Here is a 23,902-nt window from a genome sequence, read left to right on the forward strand (position 1 = left end):
AGAACAATGGACAATGAGGAAATCCAGAGAATATTAGATAATTCTTTGAAAAACTATACTCCACAAAATTCAAAAATTAAAAAAAATGGACAATTTCCTGGATAGATTATCACTCACCAAAATTAAATAAAGAATGATAAGCAATTTAAATAGACCTATAACCCCTACTGAAATAGAAGCAGTTATCAAATGTATCCCAACCAAAAAAAAAACCCTGGACCAGATGGTTTCAGTGCAGGGTTCTACCAAAAATTCTAAGAAGAGCTAATACTAATTATCTTCAAATTGTTCCACACAATAGAAATAGAAGATCCATTGCCAAACTCTTATTGAGGATGTTAAAATTAACAAAGACATAACTAAGAAAGAGAACTATGGTCCAGTCTTACTCATGAACATTGATGCAAAAATACTCAAAGTACTGGCAAATTGGCCAAGGTTCCTCTCACCAGATCCAAACTCAGCAGTGGGATCCAACACACCCGGACATTGCCGATGCCCGGTTAACAGATCCACCTCCATCCACTAGAACAGGTAGACCAGGGGCTGTTTCTGGTTCCAGTTTAGTGGCCCTGCTCAGAAATATCTAACACCAAGGGACTGCTCAACAGATCCAAACTCAGCAGCAGGATCCAACACACCCAGACAATGCCAAGTCCCCGGTATCAGTGCTACCTCCATCTATGACAACAGGAGAGATATCAGAGTATTGGAACTGTTTGCATCTACCAGAAGGCAACCTTGGTCCCATACCTACCAGGAGAGGAAGAGATTCCTGCTACACCCACCAGAAGAAAGGATGAGAAGAGGCAAATGTAAAGACACATTCAACAACAGAAAACACAATATGACACCACCGGAGACTAGGAAACATACAACAGCAAAAACTGAACATCACAATGCAGATGAAGCAGAAGAGAATGACCTTAAAAACATCTTCATGAAAATGATAGAGGACCTCAAAGAGGATATGAGATAATCCCTTAGAGAAATGGAAGAAAAAACAAACCAAAAAATACAGAATATCGTTTAACATATGTCCTTGTTGTATGAATGTGCTGCTTTTGGGTATATGCCTAAGAGTGGAATTGCTGGATCTTGTGGTAGACTCATTCCCATTTTCTTGAGGAATCACCATACTGATTTCCAAAGTGGCTGTACAAGTTGGCACTCCCACCAGCAGTGGAGGAGTGTTTCCCTTTCTCCACATCCTCTCCAACATGAACTGTCATTGGTGTTTTTAATTTTAGCCATTCTGACAGGAGTAAGATGGTATCTCAGAATTGTTTTGATTTGCATTTCCCTGATGGCTAAGGATGTTGAACACTTTCTTATATGTCTTTCAGCCATTTTAGATTCCTCTATTGAGAATTGTCTGTTTAGTTCTTTACCCCAATTTTTAATTGGGTTGTTTGGTGTTTTGGAGACTAGCTTCTTGAGTTCTTTGTATATTTTGGAGATCAGCCCTCTGTCAGATGTGGGGTTGATGAATATCTTTTACCAGTCTGTGGGCTGCTGTTTTGTCTTGCTGTCTGTCTCCTTTGCCTTACAGAAACTTCTCAGTTTCAGGAAGTCCCATTTATCAATTGTTGACCTCAGTGTCTATGCTACTGGTGTAAAGTTCAGGAAGCATTCTCCTGTACTGATTAATTCAAGGGTATTTCCCACTTTGTGTTCTAAAAGGTTCAGAGTAGCTGGACTTATGTTGAGATCTTTGATCCATTTTGACTTAAGTTTTGTGCAAGGCTTGAGTCTGACTGCAGTCTTCTACATGTCTGCAACCAGTTATGCCATCACCATTTGTTGAAGATGTTCTCTTTGTTCCATCGTATAAATTTGTAATGGCCAGAAATTCGAAGCAGGCTAGATGCCCCTCAACGACAGAATGAATAGAGAAAATGTGGTACATTTAAACAATGGAGTACTACTCAGCGGAAAAAAACAATGGAATCTTGAAATTTGCAGGAAAATGGATGGATCTAGCAGAAACCATTCTGAGTGAGGTAACCCAATCGCAAAAAGACTCATATGCAGATTTTAGATATAGAGTATAGCCAATGAAGCTAATAAACATGGAGGTCCCTAAGAGAGACATACATGGTCCCCTGGAGAAAGGGAGAGGCTCAAGATCTGCTGATCAAATTGGGAGCACAGGAAGAGGGGGGAAGGAGCTAGGAGAATGAGAAGGAGAGAGGAAGAGGGATGCTGAGGACATGAGGGAGCAGAAAATATGATTCAGGGGAAGAATACACGATAACAAGAATGGAGATATAATAGAGGGAGACACTTTTGGTTTACAGAGAAATCAGGCACTAGGGAAATGTCTGGAGATCTACAAAGATCTACACCAGCTAACTATCTCAGCAAAGGAGGAGAGGCTACCTCAAAAGCCCTCCCCTGATTATGAGATTGATGACAGACTTATATGCCCTCATCCAGCAGCTGGTGGAAGTAGAAGCAGACACCCATAAACTAATCACTGATCTGAACTGGAACCCAGATGCAGATATCTGGAATACCAGCATGGGACTGATCCAGACACAAGGTACATGGGTTTCTGTGAGGAAACCTCAGAAATCTACAGGACGTCATGTAGAAGCCCAGTATTTATCCCTAGCATAGGTGTGGACTTTGGGAGTCCATTCCATATAGAGGAAACTCCCTGAGCCAAGACACGTGGGGTGAGCCTAGGCCCTATCCCAAAGGAAACGAAATACTCTGATGACACCCTATGGAAGGCCTCACCATCCAGTGGGAGCAGAGAAGATATGTGACAGATAAGGTTTTAGTGGTGGGGGGGTAGGGGAGGATGGGTGGGAGAAGGGAAATGGGATTGTCATGTAAAACAATCCTGTTCCTAATTTAAATAAAATGAGTTGGAAAAAAATAAAATAAAATAAAATAAAATACAGGATATCAACAAATCTCTCAAGGAAACAGTTCAAGACATAAAAACTGAAATAGAGACAATAAAGAAAGCACAATCTGAGGGAATGCTGGAAATAGAAATGGGTAAATGATCAGGAACTACAGACACAAGCATAACCAACAGAATACAAGAGATGGAAGAGAGAATCTCAGGAGTGGAAGATACACTAGGAGAAATAGACTGAAATAGGCTCATCAACCAAAGAAAATCTTAAGTCCAACAAATCCCTAAAACAAAATATCCAGGAAATATGGGACACCATGAAAAGACCAAACCAAATAATAATAGGTATAGAAGCAGGTGAAGAAGTCCAACTCAAAGGCCCAGAATGCACATTCAGCATAATCATAGAAGAAAACCTTTCCAACCTAAAGAAAGACATGCCAATAAAAATACAAGAAGCCAACAGAACACCAAATAGACTGAACAAAATAAAACAACACCTCACCACATAATAATCAAAACACCAAACATACAGAACAAAGAGAAAATATTAAGAGCAGCAAAGGAAAAAGGTCAAGTAACTTATAAAGGCAAACCTATCAGAATTACAACTGATGTTTCCATGGAAACTCTGAAGGCCAGAAAGTCCTGGATAGATATTCTACCTATACTAAGAGACCATGGATGCCAGCCCATAGTCCTATAGCCAGCAAAGTTTTCAATCTATGTAGATGGAGAAAACAAGATATTCCATGAAAAAGCCAGATTCAAACTATACATATTCACCAATCCATCCCTACAGAAAGTTCTGGAAGGAAAACTGCAACCCAAGGAAGTTAACTACATCCAGAAAAATATAGGCAATAGATAATCCCACTTTACCAACAGCCAAAAGGAAAAAGGGGATAGAATCTCACTCATAATTTTGCCACCATCACCAAATAAAAAACAAACAAGAATGAACAATAATGGTCATTAATATCCCTCAACATTAATGGTCTTAACTAGACTATAAAAAGACACAGATTAGCAGAATAGATAAGAAGACAGAATCCATCCTTCTGTTGTATACAAGAAGCACATGTCAACTTCAAAGACAGATAGTTTCTAAGAATTAAAGTTTGGGGAAAGATTTTTCCAATCAAATGGACCCAAGAAACAAGGAGGCATAGCAATCCTAATATCCGACAAATTGGACTTTAAACTAAAATCAATCAAAAGAGATGAAGGAGGTCACCTCCTACAAATCACAGGAGAAATCCTTCATGATGAATTCTCAATTCTGAACATTTATGCCTCAAATATAAATGCATACATGTTTGTAAAAGAAACATTACTAAACCTCAAATCACACATAAAACCATACACACTTATAGTAGGAGACTTCAACAACCCACTCTCACCACTGGGCAGGAACAACAGATAGAAACTTAACAAGGAAACAAAGGAAATAACAGAAGTTATGGCCCAAGTGGACTTAACAGGTATTATAGAACATTCCATCCAAATACAAAACAATTTACATTCTTCTCAGTGCCACATGGAACCTTCTCTAAAATCGACCAGATACTTGGCAAAATAGCAAACCTCAACAGGTAACAAAAAATTGAAATAACCCCCTGTAACTTATCAGACCACCATGCTTTAAAGCTAGAATTCAACAACAACACAAATTATAGAAAACCTACAAACTCATGGAAATTAAGTAACACCCAATTGCACAATTCCTGGGTTGAGGAATAAATAAAAAAGAAATTAAAGATTTCCTAGAATTCAATGAAAATGTGAACACAATATATCCAAACCTATGGGAAATTTTGAAAGTAGTGCTAAGAGCAAATTTCATAGCACTAAGTGCTCACATGAAAATAAAGGAGAATAATCACATTAGAGAATTAACAGCACAAATGAAAGCTCTAGAAATCAAAGAAGCCAATACACTCTGGATGAGCAGATGCCAGGAAATAATCAAAGTGAGGGCTGAAATCAATAAAATGGAAACTAGGGGAACAATACCAAGAATCAATATAAGAAAGAGTTGGTTCTTCGAGAAAATCAACAAGATAGACAAACTTGTATCCAAACTTACAAAACAGTAGAAAGTGAACATGCAAATTAATAAATTCAGGAATGAAAAGGGGGAAATAACACCAGACACAGAGGAAATCCAGAGAATCATCAGGTCATACTTCAAAAACCTATATTCCTCAAAATTGGAAAATCTAAAGGAAGTGGAAATTTTTCTGGACAGATTTCACTTAATAAAACTAAATCAAGAACAGATAAACAACTTAAATAGACCTATAAGCCCTAATGAAATTGAAGCAGTCATCAGAAATCTCCCAACAAAAAAAAAAGCCCAGGGCCAGATGGCTTCAGTACAGAATTATAACAGAAATTCAAGAAAGAGCTAATACCAATTCTCTACAAAGTATTCCACACAATAGAAGCAGAAGGGTCATTGCCACACTCTTTTTATGAGGCTTCAATAACCTTGATAACCAAGCCACACAAAGTCACAACTAAGAAAGCAAATTACAGAACAATATCCCTCATGAACATTAATGCAATTAATAAGATACTGGCAAATCGAATCCAAGAACACATCAGAGAAATCATCCAAAATGATCAAGTAGGCTTCATCCCAGGGATGTGAGGATGGTTCAACATATGAAAAACCATCAATGTAATCTACCATATAAACAGACTGAGGAAAAAAGTGATCATCTCACTACATGCTGAAAAAGCCTTTGACAAAATCCAACACCCCTCCCTGATAAAGGTCTTGGAGAAATCATGGATAACAGGAACATACCTCAACATAATAAAAGCAATATACAGCAAGCCAACAGCAAACATCAAATTAAATGGAGAGAAACTCATTGCAATTCCTCTAAAATTGGGGACAAGAAAAGGCTGTCCACTCTCTCCATACCTCTTCAATATTGTCCTTGAATTTCTAGCTTGAGCAATAAGAAAACAAAAGGAGATAAAGTGAATACAAATCAAAAAGGAAGAAGTCAAACTCTCAGTATTTGCAGATGATATGATAGTCTACATTAGTGACCTGAAAAACTCTACCAGGGAACTCCAACAGCTGATAAACACCTTCAGCAAAGTGACAGTATACAAGATTAACTCAAAAAAATCTGCCAATGAAACATTGGTGGAGAAAGAAATCAGAGAAATATCATCCTTTACAATTGCCACAAACAACATAAAATACCTTGGGGTAATACTACCCAAAATAGTAAAAGACCTGTACCATAAGAATTTTGAGTCTCTAAAGACAGAAATTAAAGAAGATGCCAGAAAATGAAATGATCTCCCATGTTCTTGGATAGGTAGGAGCAACATAGTAAAAACGGCAATCTTGCCAAAAAGCAATCTACAGATTCAATGCAATCCCCATCAAAATCCCAACGAAATTCCTCACAGAACTTGAAAGAAAAATTCTCAACTTTATATGGAGAAACAAAAGACCCAGGATAGCCAAAACAACCCTGTACAATAAAGAAACTTCTGGAGCCATCACAATCCCTGACTTCAAACTCTATTACAGAGATATAGTCATGAAAACAGCTTGGAATTGGCACAAAAATAGACAGGTAGACCAATGGAATAGAGTTGCAAACCCTGATATTAACCCACATACTTTTGAACAACTGATTTTTGACAAACAATCCAAACTTACACGATGGAACAATGAGAACATCTTCAACAAATGGTGATGGCCCAACTGGATGTGGACATGTAGAAGACTGCAGATAGACACAAGCTTATCGATATGCACAAAACTTAAGTCAAAATTTATCAAAGACCTCAACATAAATCCAGCCACACTGAAACTATTAGAAGACAAAGTGGGAAATACTCTTGAATTAATTGGTACAGGAGAATGCTTCCTGAACTTTACACCAGTAGCATAGACACGGAGATCAACAATTGATAAATTGGACCTACTGAAACTGAGAAGCTTCCATAAGGCAAAGGACACAAAGCAAGACAAAACAGCAGCCCACAGAATGGGAAAAGATATTAACCAATCCCATATCTGACAGAGGGCTGATCTCCAAAATATACAAAGTTCTCAAGAAGCTAGCCACAAAAAAACACCAAACAATCCAATTAAAAATCGGGGTTAGACCTAAATAGGTAATTCTCAATAGAGGAATCTAAAATGGCTGAAAGACACATGAGAAAGTGTTCAACATACTTAGCCATCAGGGGAACACAAATCAAAACAACTCTGAGATATCATCTTACTCTTGTCAGAATGGCCAAAATAAAAAACACATAAAATGACATTTTATGCTGGAGAGGGTGTGGAGGAAGGGAACACTTCTCAACTGCTGGTGGGAGTGCCAACTTGTACAGCCACTTTGGAAATGAGTATGGTGTTTCCTCAGGAAAATGAAAATCAGTCTACTACAAGATCCAGCAATTCCACTCTTAGGCATATACCCCCAAAATCACATTCATACAACAAGGACAGCTGTTCAATGATGTTCATAGCATCACTATTTGTAATAGCCAGAACCTGGAAGCAGCCTCGATAACCCTCAACTGAAGAATGGATAGAGAAAATGTGATACATTTACACAATGGAGTACTACTCAGCAAAAAAAAAAAAATGGAAACTTGAAATTGGCAGGGAAATTGATGGAACTAGAAGAAACCATCCTGAGTGAGGTAACCCAGTCACAAAAAGATAAACATTGTATGTACTCACTCATTTTTTTATTTTTAGACATAGAGCAAATTATTACCAGTCTACAATCCACACTGCCAGAGGAGCTAGGAAAGAAGGAGGACCCCAAGAGAAGATTGCATAGTCCCTTGAAGAATGGGAGGGGGACAAGAACCCCTGAACAATGTGAGAACACAGGGGGTGGAGCAGAAGGAGGTGGGAAGGGAAGAAATGGAGGTTGGAGGAGAACAAGAGGACTGAGCCTGGGCAGGAATAGAGGAGGGCAAGAAAGGAGATGCCTTGATAGAAGGAGACAGTACAGGTATGGAGAGAGGTCTGCCATAGGGGAATTGTTAGGGGATCCACAAGGACGACCCCAAGTAAGAATTCAAGCAGTGGTTGAGAAAATGCCATTGATGACCTTCCCCTATAATGAGATTGGTGTCTACCTTGGTTACCATTCCTAGAGGCTTCATATAGTAGCTTTTCAAAGCAGAAACAGGCACAAACAGCTAAGCACTGAAGCATACTACTGGAATCCATATGTGACGAGGTAGGATGGATGAGCAAAGGAGCCAAGACAGGGATGGAGAGACCTGCAGAAACAGTGGACCTGACTCAGTGAGAGCATGGAGACCCTAGTCATAAAGCTGGGGACAGAGCATTGGAACGAACAAAGCCCTCTGAATGTTGGTGCCAGCTAGCAGGCCAAGATAGTCTATAGGACTTCTAACAGTGGAGCCATTCTTTAACTATGGAGCACAAATGGACTTTGGGAACCCATTCTTTATGGAGGGATACTATTGTAGCCCAGATACAGCAAGGAGGGCCTACGCTCTGCCTTAAAAGATATGAGAGACTTTGAAGGTCCCTAGTGGAGGGGCTCACTATCCATGGAGAGGAATTGGGGGATGGGTTGGGGGTTGGTGGGGAACATGGGAGGATGGTAGGGCAAGGGAATTGGGGGAATGGATACGTAATGAATAGTAATTAAAGAATTTAAATAAAATTTCATAAAGTTGTGTTTCATCTGATATTTTCTAAAGAAATTTAACCTATGGCAAATTTGGAAAATTCTAAAACTTGCTTTTACATGTTACTTCGTAGTTGTTATTAGTTAGTTGTGCTTATTTTCAAGGTAGGATATTTTACTTCTATTAAATATACAATAGTTTACTGAATGATGTGTGTCTTAATTTTGATGATGACATGTTGCCATTAGCCAAGAAAGGTAAAGACAAATATTTTAACACAGACATAAACATAGTGAGTTTGGTCATAATGTGAATACATCTCATGTTTGTGCTCATCTTCTGGTTTCAAAATTTGTTTATTTTAGAATTTTATTCTGGCTTTAATATTTTGCCTATGCATTTATCTGGTACCTGGATAGCAGGAACTTCACAGAAGGAGTATAAATTTTCCAGTTCTGTGTAACTATGTATGTAATAAGTATCTGTGGTCAAACACTGGACACATATTTAAAGTTCCAAATAAAGTTAAGGAAGGGAATTCTAATGGTTTACAAGATAAAATATGTGATTTATTTTCAATATAACCTATCAAGTGTGTCAAAGTAATGGTTTACACATACAAAACACAAGGTACACTGGTAATGAACAAATTAGTATTAAGAAGTATAATTCAAGAGAGAAATGAACTAATTCTTCCTCTGATCACCTCCGAACATGCAAGTGTTATGCATGCCTCTATGTATAAATATTTCTGGAGTCGATGGAGTAGCAATTTGTTAAATGTCTTCATGATCAATTTGATAAAAATTTCATTAAATTGAGTCATAATTTGCTTAGCTTTGTGTTGTTTTAGGATGAATGTCATCAATTTCTGCTACATTTGTATCTAAAATTTTGCAGAACATGGATGAAACAAAGAAACTTAAAAGATAGTATTTTTTCTAAAATTAAAGACAAAAGCAGACTGAATAACTTAAAGAATAATTTTTTTCGATGCAAAAGCAATGAGTCTTTTATTGTAGTTGTTTGATGAGCTAACACCATTGGCTTGGGCCTTTCATTCATTCATCACAGCAGATGGCTGGGGAAAGACCCTGAGAAACCATGGGACAGAGATCTTATAGGGGAGCATAAGGTGAGTGTCTAGGGGTAGGCATAGTCTCAGGATTGGTGTGCCTCTAGCCTTGCAGGACCTGCCCTGTGTTGATTGATCAACTGGTTGTTATGGCAAATAGGCCCTCCCAGGGTAGTTGGTATGCTCTGTATGCCACTTCTGGCCACTTGTCCATAAAGCACACCTAGAACCGTAAAGCATAGCCTTGATAGCTAACTTCTGATTGGTTCCTTGCCATGAGGTGGGCATCTGACCTCCTAGTCACCAAGGCAAGGTCAGGCAAGCCATGTGTTAGCCTGTTATGGCTGCCCAAAACAGGGTTTGTCCCTTTATTCCCCCCTTCTCAAAGTACCCGTGAAAGTACTCAATCCTGAGTCCTGCCTGTTAGGGGCTCAAAGGGGTGTTAACAGGCCCTGCCATTAGCTGACAGATTTTTCTGAGGGAGTGACATTTGCATCTGTTGTCATATTGCCCCCATGTAAGGAAGTTTCTTTTGACTTAGCATTTCAACCAGGAAAAATGGGAGGTGTATTCTTTTCCATGCTACTTCCTGCTGCCTTTAGGATGCAGTTAGGGACTCAAGAAGACTGAAGTGCTAGTCAAAAGCAAAAAGGGAATTCAGGCAATGGGGAAGCAGCTGGTTGGCAGACTCTGTTGAAGAGACAGAGGGTATCCACATCAGCTGGGCTGGTTCACATCCAAAGCACATCTAGGGCTCACAGTCCTTAGGGGGCAGGTTGTAGTCAGCAACTGATACTCAGATGTGTCTGCCAGAAGCAGAAACCTGTTTAAGACATGTTTAAACTGAGAACAGAAGCTAAAACTTATTTAATTGGAACTCTTTAAACCCATAGTTTTAAGTTTATACTTAGATGACAACCAAAATAAATCTAAAAACCTTGAGCTTGTGACTGAACAGTAGGTAGTGACCACTTTATCGGTTACCAAGCTGACTATGGTCTTGCGGATCTGACTGCCTGATGCTGCAAAGCTGACAACCACTTAATATTTCAGAAATCTGAGAAGGAAAAATTTCATACAGCTTCTGAATCTATTAAAAAGAGACAGGGGCCACTGACAGCCAAGTTTCTCCATTAGCGTGGAGGCAGAAGTGTGGGGAGCCACAGCCCCAAGATGGTGCCTGGTTGGATGCCAGGGAGATGGATCTTAGCTGTAAACAAGCCTTATTTGGAAGCACTTAGTGGATCTGGTGTGCCTCCTCCAGCTGTGACCTATCTGGGATCTCCAGTTGGCAAGAGCTAATTGGGTAATGAGCTTGCTATCCGGGATTGCAGGAGGCTGGGAGAGATATAGAAGCAGAGAGAGAAGCTGAGGTAGAAGTAGAAGGAGAAGCTGATGTACAAGGTTCCTGAATAAACTGCTTGAAGAAGAGTCCTGGTCATGTCCTTCTTGCTGGTCGAGATAGGCGCGACGCAGAAGTATCAAAGAAGAACATCAATTTTCAACAGGCCTATAAGGCAAGAGTTTTCTCTCTGTGGAAGAGAGACATGAAAAAGACTGACCTTGTTTTATCTAGGCAAAGGGGGTGCAATCAATTTTCCAGTGTCTAGCAGTTTTGTCCCTAGTCTGGGCCAGGCCCTGGCAGCAGCAGGTGTTGCATCTGAGCATCTCAATAACTGGTCAGTGTCATCATAGTCCAGATGCAGGAAACGGAGTGCCTCATAATCTTCTTGGAGACTTTGGGTCACTGTCAGGATCTGGCAGTCTGTCTGATGTTATAAACATTTAAGATAACATTTTAAATGCCATATTCTGTGGGTCTCTATAGCATTAGAGGTCTGTCTGTCTGTTTAGTTACTTGGCTTAAGCACATAGGTTGCTAGGTAGGCTCTATCCCTGTAATTAATTTTCAGTCTGACTGTAACAGGATTTAACTTAGTGAAATATTTGAAACTTAGCACAGTTGAATTTAAATTGCATAGTTACCTTATATTCTTTAAACAGTAGCTACATTTTAGTTGCTTGCTTAAGCTTAACTCTTAGAGACTAAATTTTTGTTTTTTGTTTTTTCTTCGTTTTTCGTGACAGGGTTTCTCTGTGGCTTTGGAGGCTGTCCTGGAACTAGCTCTTGTAGACCAGGCTGGTCTTGAACTCACAGAGATCCACCTGCCTCTGCCTCCTGAGTGCTGGAATTAAAGGCGGGTGCCACCAACACCCGACTTTAAAATGTGTAGCCCAGGCTGGCCTCGAACTCATGATCCTCTTGCCTCTGCCTCCTTCAGCAAATCCTACCAGCACCGCCACCACAATCAGCAAGAATAATTTAAACTTTAGTTTTTATTATCATACACATGGCAGTAAAACTTTTCATTCAAATACATTTTTCTTTACCATCAGCAATATTGACAATGTGTAAATTTCTACTCAAGGAAGAAAAATCTTAGTTTATGTAGAAAGCTATTCTGTTCATTCTTTGATCACTCTGACACTTAGGATTCCAGAATTAATTCAAGGATTCTCACTGTCATTTGGTGTATTTTTCTCAAAGAAATCAAAATTTCTGGATAAGGCAAACTTAGTTACCACTTCCTTACATATGTTCTTTGAAGAACAGCTGTTGTACAGCTTTCTGAAGCAAAAAAGGCAAATATAGGATCTAAAGTGAATTCAAACTTTACTGGGTAACACTACATTGAATTAATGTCTTGCCTTGTGGTGGAAAATCAGTAAAAGTGTTCTGTGTTATAGGAGTGGCTATCTGTAGATGTAAAAATTTCACAGGACCTTTGGTCTAATGGAAAAATTGACTCCAATTAATAATACCTCTAAGGCAAATGAGGTAATCCACTGAGGCCTGTTCCTCCTTTCACTCAAAGATAATTATTAAGCTCCAGGTATTATTGGTTTAATAAAATTTCTCATGATCATTTTTAGAGTATGCATAATATAAATCAGAAGGTTGACGATTGTTATAAGTAATAGTAACACTTAAATACTTGTTATGATATATATCCATACCAACTTTCAGATTAATCTATGATGTTTGTTTTGAGTCAGAATTTAGAAATAAAATCCATACACATTGTCTCCTAAAATATGCTTTTAGAAAACAACCTATGTAAACTTTAAATCTAGCAAATATTGTTCATGTAGAATAGCCATAGATAAATCTATTGTAAGTGTTTAGACTCAAATAGAGTGTTTCAAATGTCTTCTACACTGGATTCTTCATTAATATAATTTCACAACTGAAACTCATTTCTACTTAGAATCACTAGAAAAAGCCTTTGACCTACTGCAAGATACTAAAATACATTCATATGAGGACAGAAAATAAGAGGGAATACATTTTATTCATACTAATCCTGAAAAAGTTCCAGGTCACTGACCAACACTGATAGGGTGTACATTAAACTCCACCTATCGTTTCATGATACATTTAATTTCTGGATACTAAATCTTAAAATGTTCCAGTTGTAACCTACAATACATTGTTTTTTTTTCATTTTCAAGGGGAAAGAAGAAACCATGTAATTCAAGCTCTTTGCACACAGAGATGGAAAAAATTGGATAAGGTATATTGCTTAATATCTTTGACAAAATTTAAGTGCCTTTGTGAATTAAATATAATGTCAAATCTTTGTGGCTTACATTTTCTTTAGAAGTGAGAGAAAACAATGTTTTTATAGAATTAGTAAATAATAAGAGGAAAATTTAAGTTACTGAGTGCAAAGTATTTTATAATTTAGCTCTTGGATCAGTTCATTTTGAAAAATCATTCCCTGTTCGTTGACTCCCATGTATATGCAATCTCTAGATGTTATATCTAAGCATTTCTGCCCAAGGTCATTAATGGAGACGTCTTTGACAAGAATTATGTATTTTCATTTATTAACTTGATGTTGTGATATGGGAAAAATGAATATTTAAAATCTCTTTACAATTTCAATGAGTGTAGTTGAAAAGATTAATAGGAACACTTCAACTCACCCAAAGTCTCAGCTCTGCTTTAAGGGAATCACAAGCACTTGACCTTACTAAGATTTTAAGAAGAAAAACAAACTTCTTAATATTCATTACATTGTTGCAATCTGGAAGGATGCTTCTGGACCTCAGGCACAGCTTCTATTACCCAAACCTCATCAGGATATTCTGTCCTAATAAAGAAAAGAACAGAAATAGAAATCTTGACTTGTTCTACCTCGTCCAACAACCCAGGTAATAAATGTAGGAACAACTGTACAGTTTTGAAAATTAATAGTTAATATTCCTGATAGCTTGTATACTATCTACATTTGAATAGAGGACAAAATATAATGTTCCTACAACTCTTAAAAAAGTCATTTTGGCACAGAGAAAATTTAGTTCCCTGTTGTCTATTAATATCCCTTCCCAGCTATTAGTTGGGTTATTAGTTAAAATATTGCTTCTTAAGGAAAAAAATGAGCATTGTATACAGTTTTCTTTTCTTCTTTTCATTGAAAATATTTTTTCAAACTGTGTATGCTGATCACAGTTTCCATTTCCCCAACTTTTCAAAGATCCTCCTCACCTCCCTACTCACCCAATTCCACCTCTCTCTTTAGAAAACAAATAGCCAAATTAATAAAAGGAAAGCAACAACATACACATACCAGGACAAAAATGATCTTTGGAATGACTTTCTGTAAAACAAATCACTGCAAAAGTGGAAATTGGGAGTTAAAGAATGTGTCTATTTCCTGTTGGATTCTGATTATGTAAAACATTCTTCAAGGTCAAGGTCTATCACAGACATGGACGTTAATTTGAAAGCACTCCTGCTTACTTTATTCCAAGGCTGTAGGATGAGCAAGATACCATTGTTAATAGTCCTCTCATCAAAGTCTTAATGAGTGAACACCATGACATTTCCTGGAGATTGCAATTAGGGAGTGTGATTTAAAATGATTCTCTGCTGCACAGGTTGCTGCTTGAGTGAGGTTAAGTTCTTATCTGAAGTCTGCAAGTGATGTGTTTGTTTCCTACATGTGAATTGTAAGAAAAGATGACTTACTTCTCCAAAGAGAACTTGTGGCAGAAACGTTCTCTGTAAATAAACAGAAATTGCAGTGTTATGTCTGATAGGTCCATTTCTGAAACTATTATTTTTTAATTATAAAGTAAATATTATGAGTGTTTTCTTTAACCAATCAGGTTTCTCAATGAATTCCTTCCCAATTACAGGGCTTCATTGTAGCACATGTGTCTTCTGTTTCATTTAGGTATATACAATTGTGAATGGCTATGAAACAAATACATGGATCCAATAAAGGATTTTTATATCCCATCCAATCAACAAACGGCATGTATCTTCTACAGGGCATATATTACCAGTGAAGTCTAGATAAAAGAATACATATCAGAATACACACCAGAAATCATGCAGGCTTTGCTCTATAGATGTTTATCTGAACATCTTAAGTAGGAGAAAAATGCAGTGAGGCAGCTGTTCATAAGTTTTGAGCACAGTTCAAAAGTAAAATTTGGAGCAATGTCTGGTTTTTATAATCTTTATACCTGAATTTTATCCTGTTTTTAAAAATTCCACAACTTTATTTTACACATGCTACATATCCTTATTATGCTCTGAGCACACTTTTCATAAAACTTATGGGAAAGTTCTTAGCATGAAAATATGACTTTAACTTTCTTGTTAAAATGTACATGTAGCAGTTTTGAGATTTAGTAAAATGGGGGTGAAGAGAGTATTTCATATTTGTTAAAATGCATCCCATATTCTCGATTTAGTGATGAAGATTAAAAAGAATTTATTTAGGCAGGATGGTGGTGACACACACCTTTAGTTCCAGCACTCAGGAGGCAAAGGCGGTTGGATCTTTATGAATCTGAAACCAGCCTTGTCTACAAGAGTTAGTTCCAAGACAAGTTCAAAAACTATACAGAGAAACCCTGTTTTGATAAAAACAAAAAGAAAAAAGAAAAAAAATCCATTCAGAACTTTTTTAACAGAAAACTATGGTTTGTGTAAATTTTCAGGTCATCTTAAGAGTTGGTTAAAGATCAAGGGAAAAACTGCCTGAAATTTCCAACTGCAATTTAGGAGTATTCTTGGAATGAAAATTGAATAACTCTCAATATCATAAAGGAAATGAGCAATATTACCATAGTTATACCAATTAAAGTATCCTTAACTCAATGATTCAGTTCTTTCCTTTGATCATACCTTCAAAATATTAACTATTTATGATCACAGGTTACCACTTATTAGTTGTCTGTATACATTTTATAGTGCCAGCATAACAATTTCATGTCATGTTTGCACATGCTACCTGGACAAGTTGGTGGTGAGAAAGCAGCAGGCAGTTTCCAGTTGCTATTGTGAATTTACAGATTATATATTTAGAATTTACAAATGATCATTTACAGATTATAATTCTAGGTCCCAGTTGTTCTACCTACTAGGGACTGGAAAATGATCTATGTTGTTTGAGCAGACATATAGGACACACCACTGTATCTTGATGTCACTCATGCATACAATGCATACCAATTACCAATTACAAATTGGACTTCATACTTTCCTTTGGAAGGAGTGGAGAAGTGTACAGAAATAAAACTTAAATGCCCTTTCTAATCCAAGAAAGTAAGAAAATAAAAGTACTATGATGATTCAAATTTTGAATAAGTATGGTACTAATTTTGTGAATTTAAAAAGGAAGATGACTCTGAAATACAAAGGAAGATGAGAATATAAAAGATCATTTTTTGTTGCTTATTATCACTCTTTGTTTCTTCTTACTTAATTTCTCACTGACACTAAGAAACTGAAAAAACATATCAAATAGATAGTTAAAACAAGCTTGCTTCCTTGCTAAGAATTGCAAAGATCACATTTTGGCATACATTTATTAAAAAAGAAACTAAAATTATTTCTGTTATTTCCTCCAAAATATAAAAACATTTTTAGTTTTAATCTTTTCATTCACAGTTATTTCTTAAACATTCTTAGTGTAAATGTTTAAATTTTCATCTGCCTTTTAAGTCTCTGATCATTAGTAGAAGATATTTTTATGAAATAAAAAATGGACAAATGTGACTATACTTTTAAAACCATTAATAATCAAATATTTTCCTCTGATGTCTGAATGCATGAACTTTTTTAAAGCAGTTTCTGGAAACATGGAAAACCATTAACTTGGAGAAATAAAATTTCCAATCATCAGAGCATTAACATGACAGTTTTTTTTTTTAAGTCAGTGAGATTAAAAATACCTTAGTGCAGGAACCTCTTACCAAGAGGTCATATGTCATCTGCCAGCAGCAAATTTTACTTGTAAAGTAAAAAGACTATTGAAAATTCTAAGTTTTATAATTTTTACTTTTTAATCACATTTTACTTTTTAATTTTTTAGTTTTTGAAATTTTTCCATTAAAGCTGAGTTTCAACATTTATGACATTTACAACAAATAAAAGAAAAATCACAAACACCCTGAAGATGATGGCAAGGGCTAGCATAGACTTAATATTTGTTTATTTCTGTAGAATTTACAAAGAGCTTCTAAACCAACCACAATCCGAGGTCCACATTGGGATGCCACATGCATTAAATCTTACTGACATCATCATCACTTTATTCACTCTCAGGGCACACAGTGTGCAGTGAAGAGACCCAGTGATTAGTTTACTGGATGAGATTACATGCAGGATAACTGGTAAAGCCTATATCATATTGAATGGAAAAGATGGTTGTTTGATCAATAAATTACTTCTACTTGGAAGCAACAGTTGCAACTGTGTAATTTTAAAAGGCAGTGTTTCCTGAAATAGTCTATTTGCCATAACTGCCAAAGAATGTTGAGGGCACCTAGTTTCATTGTATGTTGTACAATTTGTATATTTAATGCTTCATCCAATATAGAAGGAAGTCCAACTATATTTTTGTTAAGAGCACTTTGGTCACTTTTCTCTAATTTACAAGTGTCAGGGGATAATAGCTGGGTTTTACATAGTTATGTTTTACTTCTTCAAAATGCAAGCCTTGATTTCAGATTTAATCAGAAAAGAGATACACATAAATCTGTATGACCAGAAGAGATAAACAGATCATAAAAAGTCTACAAACATCGTAGCCCTACACCCATAACACAGATAAGGACAGATTCAGGTCATTATTTCATGGGTAGCTTGATAATCTATGGTGATCTGGGATAAACTTCTAACTGTCATAAATATAGTGACTCATTCTTTAAAGAGAAACAAACCACAAAGGCATACATTTATCCTAAGATTTGTGTCTCTAGGAAGCTGAACACTTCAAAGTAAAACAATGTGTTACATGCTTAGATTGTGTTCATGAGCAATCAAAGGCACTGTAAAGATGTCACCCTATTATAACCTACTGTTTTAAGAATTAACTGTTGTAGAACAGACAAGGGAAATGAATATGGACTGATGTGACCAGCTCTATCCACTGCTCATCACTATTAATACAAAACACACTTTAGAACTGAATCTTTAAGACAAAGAAATGAGCACATTGTGAAAAGTAATGCATTTAAAATTAGGATTTCATTTTATTAATTCCAGCAGACCCTCACACTACAGAATTTTCTTTTAAATAATAAGAGCCTTTCATTTAAATGATGCAATCAGTAAACCACAAGCAGGTTCTTTCTTTAGTGGGAGGAGTTAGCAGTTCCAACATTCAATTGACCTGTTTCCAAATAATCTACAGGAAAAAAATGAAGATTAAGTCCTCTAACAAGAGCAGTTTTCACAGCCTTGCTTACAAAGAGAGGGACTCGGTAAGAAGATGAGAGGGTAAGCCCTATTGTGCTGGCCCACTTAAATCTTATTTCCAATTCACTAAATGTGTTATTTGACTTGGCAAGTGAGCTAGTATGTGTATTAGATCAGCAGGGAGCCTAATCAAGGAGATGCCAAGTTTACTGCAGCCTCTCTGAGCTGCATTAGTCTCAACTAGTGACCTAAAGCAAAGTGGGTGGTTGAACCCACAAGAGAATAGCATTAACTTTTGCTTGAAGTTCAGCCTGATTTGAAGTCTCCTTTTGTGTGGTATTCAAAAAGGAGGGGGGGGTTGAGTGGAGGGAAAAAAAAAGGGAAAAAAGAAAAGGAAGAAAAACTGCAAAAAGCGTTTAACAAAATTGAATCTAGCCGAATTGAATCTAGTCTGCTCAGCACCGTCTTCACAGGCAAAGGCTTCATAGAAGCTTGCTCCATTAATGCTGACACATGCAAAAGAAATGAAAGGCATTAACTCAGCTGAGCCACTTGATTCTGCAGCTGCAGAACAATTCACTTTGTAACTCAGATGGGGTTTTTCCACCCAGATAAACTGCTAATTTGCTAATTGATACAAAAAGTATTTTCAAATATTAAATAAACTGCAAATAAAGCAAAAAAGAACACCAAATTATAAGGCTTCATGGAAGCTATATAGTTTAGTTTTGCATTTCTAGGTAGTAAGGCATTAATAAACATATTTGCACATCACACATCTTCTCCTAGATGCATACGGCAAATGGCAGGTATATATGAATTCTTCAATCGAATTTTGTTCCAATTAAAACGCACATTTTTGTATTTTAATGTAAAACCAGCTGCTTTTTTTAAAAAACAAACTCCAGCAAGAGATTCTTCTTTAGAAATATATTTGCTCTCAATTTGGTTTTCGTGTTTATATATTTAAGCTTTATATGACTGTCAGGTGTTACATATATATTATTTAAAAACATGTTGAAATCTACCTTCAATAACAGGATGGTGAAGTCAGATATAGTCATGTGACATATGGATATAAGCATTGCATAGTTGCTAAACCTCAAACACCAGTGTTTAACTTACTTTAGGCCTTTGTTTGGAAAAGTTATCTTTTCTTCACAGAACATAAGATGGTTTTCCAGCTCCCATCCTTCATTTTCCATCATTTGTTCCTTTTCCCTCCTCAAATTTGGAATTAAGCCAAGCTAAACATCATCACCATTTGGAAAACATGAAAAACCAATCCAGATCAATAAGGAAAAGCACCTTCACTTAGATGGACTTCCTATGTGTTGAAAGAGTGGGGTAGAGATGTGAAATTTGGTCATTTAAGAAGGTATCTCAGGTATAGCACATATTTCAAGGAGGCAATTTTCAAAGCATCTTATAAATACTATGGTAATTTACGCTTGTAGGTAGTCTAATTGCCCTTGTTTTCAAGTGATTTTCATAAAGATGTGGATTAAGAAATCCAAATAACAGTATGTTTTAAAGAATTGTTTTGGTTGTTTTGTTCTTGTTGCTTTCGCTTTTGTATTGGACAGATGATACTTAAATAATTAGCAATTGCTTTTTTTTCTTCTAACTTTGGGGTTTCCACCATCTTGCAAATATTAATTGCAATGAACCCTCCTATAAAGCTGATATTATTATACCTATTTTCCACTACAATAAGCAAGGACCACAGGGCCCAATGGTTGCCTTGCCCCATGCCCGGCAGAGCTTGCTCATGCTCAAAGCACTCTTAAAAACCATTGGATCAGCTCCATGGGAGCACAGAGGGAAATGAGAAATGGGCTCTAGGAGATTTAAGAGATTTGTAAGGTCAGGAACAGATGAGTGCAGCTAAAGTCAAAGCTGAAAAATAAAAGTTACATATTCAGTAGTTAGACACATTTCCTCATTAAGATAATTCAGGCAGGATATCATCTCACGGTGATATGCTGTTAAGACATGGAATCTGTTGCAGCACATTTCTGAGTAACTTATTTCATAACAAAAATTTCTCCCTTTGATTTGAATAAAAATAAATGACTCGATTTTTCCCAGACAGCATGAGTATGAGAGCAGCAGGCCCAGCAGAGAGTTCCCACATTGACTTTTAAAACTGTGAAAGAGATGCTAACAACCTCATTTACAGGACAGACTGGATTCAGCTCCTCTACCTGGCTGTGTCATAAAGAAGAGCCACACACAGAAGGTGAAATGAGTAGTTAAAAGTCACAGCAAACATGCTGCACAGACTGTGGGCGGCACACCCTTTATTCTTTAATTGGGATGAGAAGGGCTTCTGCTAGAGTGAATTCTACAATGTAGGCCGGTAGCCCAACTGGGAAGTACCCTTGATTTGAACACTTTGCAGCAGATCTATTCTGAACTCTTTATATAGATCCTCTTTTAATACTGAGACACATATTTTAAGGTAAAACGGGTATTTGACTAATTTTTTAAACGTACCTTTGACTGCAAGCGATAGTTGGAGTTGGTAATCATCTGATTCCTTTTCCACTGGCTCTGCAGGCATGAGGGCGCTTTCACAGCTGGTTGTCAGCACAGCTCTTATTACCAACACCAATTATTGATTTTTAAAAGACCTGCAGAATTAGTACAGAACTGCTACATCTCTTCACAGACACTATGCATTATAAAAATGTTACAATAATATAAAATATGAGTCTCGCCTTTCTATCCTCATGGAGCTTGGTCTTTATGTAGTACATGAAACCATCACAGAAAAGCAAACCAGGTATCTTGGAAATAGAAAGAAAGAGAGAAAAGAAAGAAAAAGAAACTTATGGAACTTAAGGGCTAATTTAGAAGCAAAGACTCTCTGCCCTTCTGATCTCTCTGTCAGGTATCATATTAGGAAAAAAGCAAATGTTGAGGAGTGACTGGAGAATAAAAGAACACAAGGAAAGACTGAGGGTTTCTACCTTCATTCCCCACCTGCATTTCATGCTCTCCCAATCTATGGTTCAACCCATCAGAAACCCCACCTTCTCCTCTTCTTTCTGTGGTGCCTACTCTTGAAGAGGTCTTTGCCTCAAATTGAAATTTTGGCTTTGTGAGTCCCAGTGGTGGTCAATTTTAAGAAGTCTTTCAAAAGAAACTCTTCAGACTTTAGTCACTCTTGTCATTTATATATTGCTTGTGTACTAAGCAGCTAAGAGAACCCTGGTTTTAATCATAGCTGATTTATGTAGTATAGTACTTGACAACATAAAGGGCCTCAACAGCAGAAATGTATTGCCTCTTAGCTCTAAAAGCTAAAAGTTTGAGGACAACATATTCATAGTGTTGGCTTGTTGTGAGATCTGTTAGGGAAATAGTTCTTTTCTCTAGTGTCTCATACTCTTCTGGCAGTTTGGGCATTACAGAAGAGAACAAGGAGTAGACACTGAGGAGGTAGGGCAGAGACCCAAAGCAGTGGCTCCAAGAATGTCCCTGCCCAATAGCCAGGAATTCTAAAAGACAATACTGCTTCAGGGTTCCTTATCTTGCTACACATGAGAACAGGTTCGATAGTGAGAAGATGGGAGCTCTTCCATGTTGGGCCAACTGGATTAATGAGATTATTCTCTTTGCCATGCCTCACCTTAGATTCTGCTGTAAGTCCCACCAAAGTGCCTTAGACTAGCAGTTTGTTGTCACTGTATCCCAGGAGCTGCTGCACAGAGGAACTCCACCTTCTGTCTTCTTGTGTATGGATCTATTGTAAACCCCTTTCTGAAACTCACGATCTTTTGTCTCTAAATTTCATCATTTGGATTTAGGGGACAAAACCTGATGCCAATGAGAAAACAAAACAAAACAAAACAAAACAAAAAACCTTTATTTGATGATGAGCATCTGCTACTCTAACTCCTAAGTTACAGCCCATCTAAAAGCCAGAGGAACAGGTATACACAAGAATACCATAAGTATCTGTATCATTTGGTGGCTAGCTGCATATCAAGTTGTCTGCTTTCACTCTCAAATAATATTATTTCTGTATAGTTATCTATGTCTGCCTTTCTCCTTTTCAGAAGAACACAGTCACACTGGATTGGAAGCCACTCTAATGACTTCATCTTAAGTTGATCGTCTACAGAGAACTTATTTCCAAATAATGTTACATCACAGGCAGGCATTAAGAATTGGGGTTTATATAAAAGAAATATAGAAATAAAAGGTATTGTCCAATAGGGAGGGGATCCAATTCAAGTAGTAACTGTTTTGTTATATATCTTTGTACCTATTACAAACAACTCGTTTGTAATTAACAAATTAACAATTTGATTGCCCTCTATATGGGGCTTTTAGGTAATTGAGTCATGTATTGTTAAATGTAATATTTGCATCTTATATGGATGTTATAATCAAATTTATTTAATTCACCATTAATGAAGGCTAAATAAATAGCTGAAGTATGACTTAACCATACTCTGAGTTCCAATGATACAAGGTAAGCAAGGTTTTTGAGAAGATACCAAGTAAAACCAGTATTTGAGTATTGGGAATTTCATTGTTGAAGATAAATAAGAATTGTATTTTTTTTCTTCAAATAATTTAAGGAGAAGGTTAGAAGAAAGTGACAAACATACATGAGAGAAAGAAAGGCAAGATATTGTTGGGCCTACCAGTCTCCTATCCGTGGAGGAAGATTCCAAAATAAATGCATGTTTGTCTTTGTAATAGAATAATATGTACCTACCTGTACAATACACCTAACTATAGGTCCACCCAGGTAGCAGCGCAAGGCAAACAGTACTCTTCACACAGCTAAATGTTCAAAACTATTAATTAAAATCTAAACATTGAAATTAAAATGTATTCCAATGATCTACCCTACCTAATACAACTTTAAGACACTAAAATACTAAATATACATTAAGTATACCATTAACTAGGCCTCCTTATATAAAGGAATATTAATAATTATAGTTTGTAATCAAAATATATTGTGTGGTCCTGCAATTTCCAAACTGTTCTAGCTATTTAGGACACTGCTAGGACTTTGAAAATTTCCCATCCCATCAAGAAACCCTGAAAGCATAACATATAGGGTGAAGGCAATTGATGGAGCTTATCAGGCTCTACCTCCCAGAAAGGAGCTGTTTAAACTATTCAATTATTACCGCAAAATGTTATTGTTTCAATAATGAGTATGTTGACAATTTAAATTGACAGTCCTTGTCACAATTTATCAAAGGCAGATTAGCATAATTAAGGTCACCAAAAGGAAACTATTAAAACATAAACGTTTCAGTTCTTCTGATCTGGCATTTTACAATATATCACTTTGGAGTTTCTTAATGAAGTATGATATCTTCTTGTAGCTTGCATCTCCAGTGCACACAGTCACTGTCCCATGTTCCTTTTGATTTTCAAAATAGGATGGAAAGCTGGACTGTATTATCTTCAAACAAAGTTAACACCAGTGTATAGCTCTGAGTTGCTTGTAGCAGTTATGTCACTAGAGAGAGCAGAGAGTATCTGGAAATGAGAAACTGCAAATCACTGTATTCCACTACTTTGCAAAATTTCA

Source organism: Cricetulus griseus, chromosome 2 (genome assembly GCF_003668045.3).
Source record: "Cricetulus griseus strain 17A/GY chromosome 2, alternate assembly CriGri-PICRH-1.0, whole genome shotgun sequence".
NCBI classification, from domain to species: domain Eukaryota; kingdom Metazoa; phylum Chordata; class Mammalia; order Rodentia; family Cricetidae; genus Cricetulus; species Cricetulus griseus.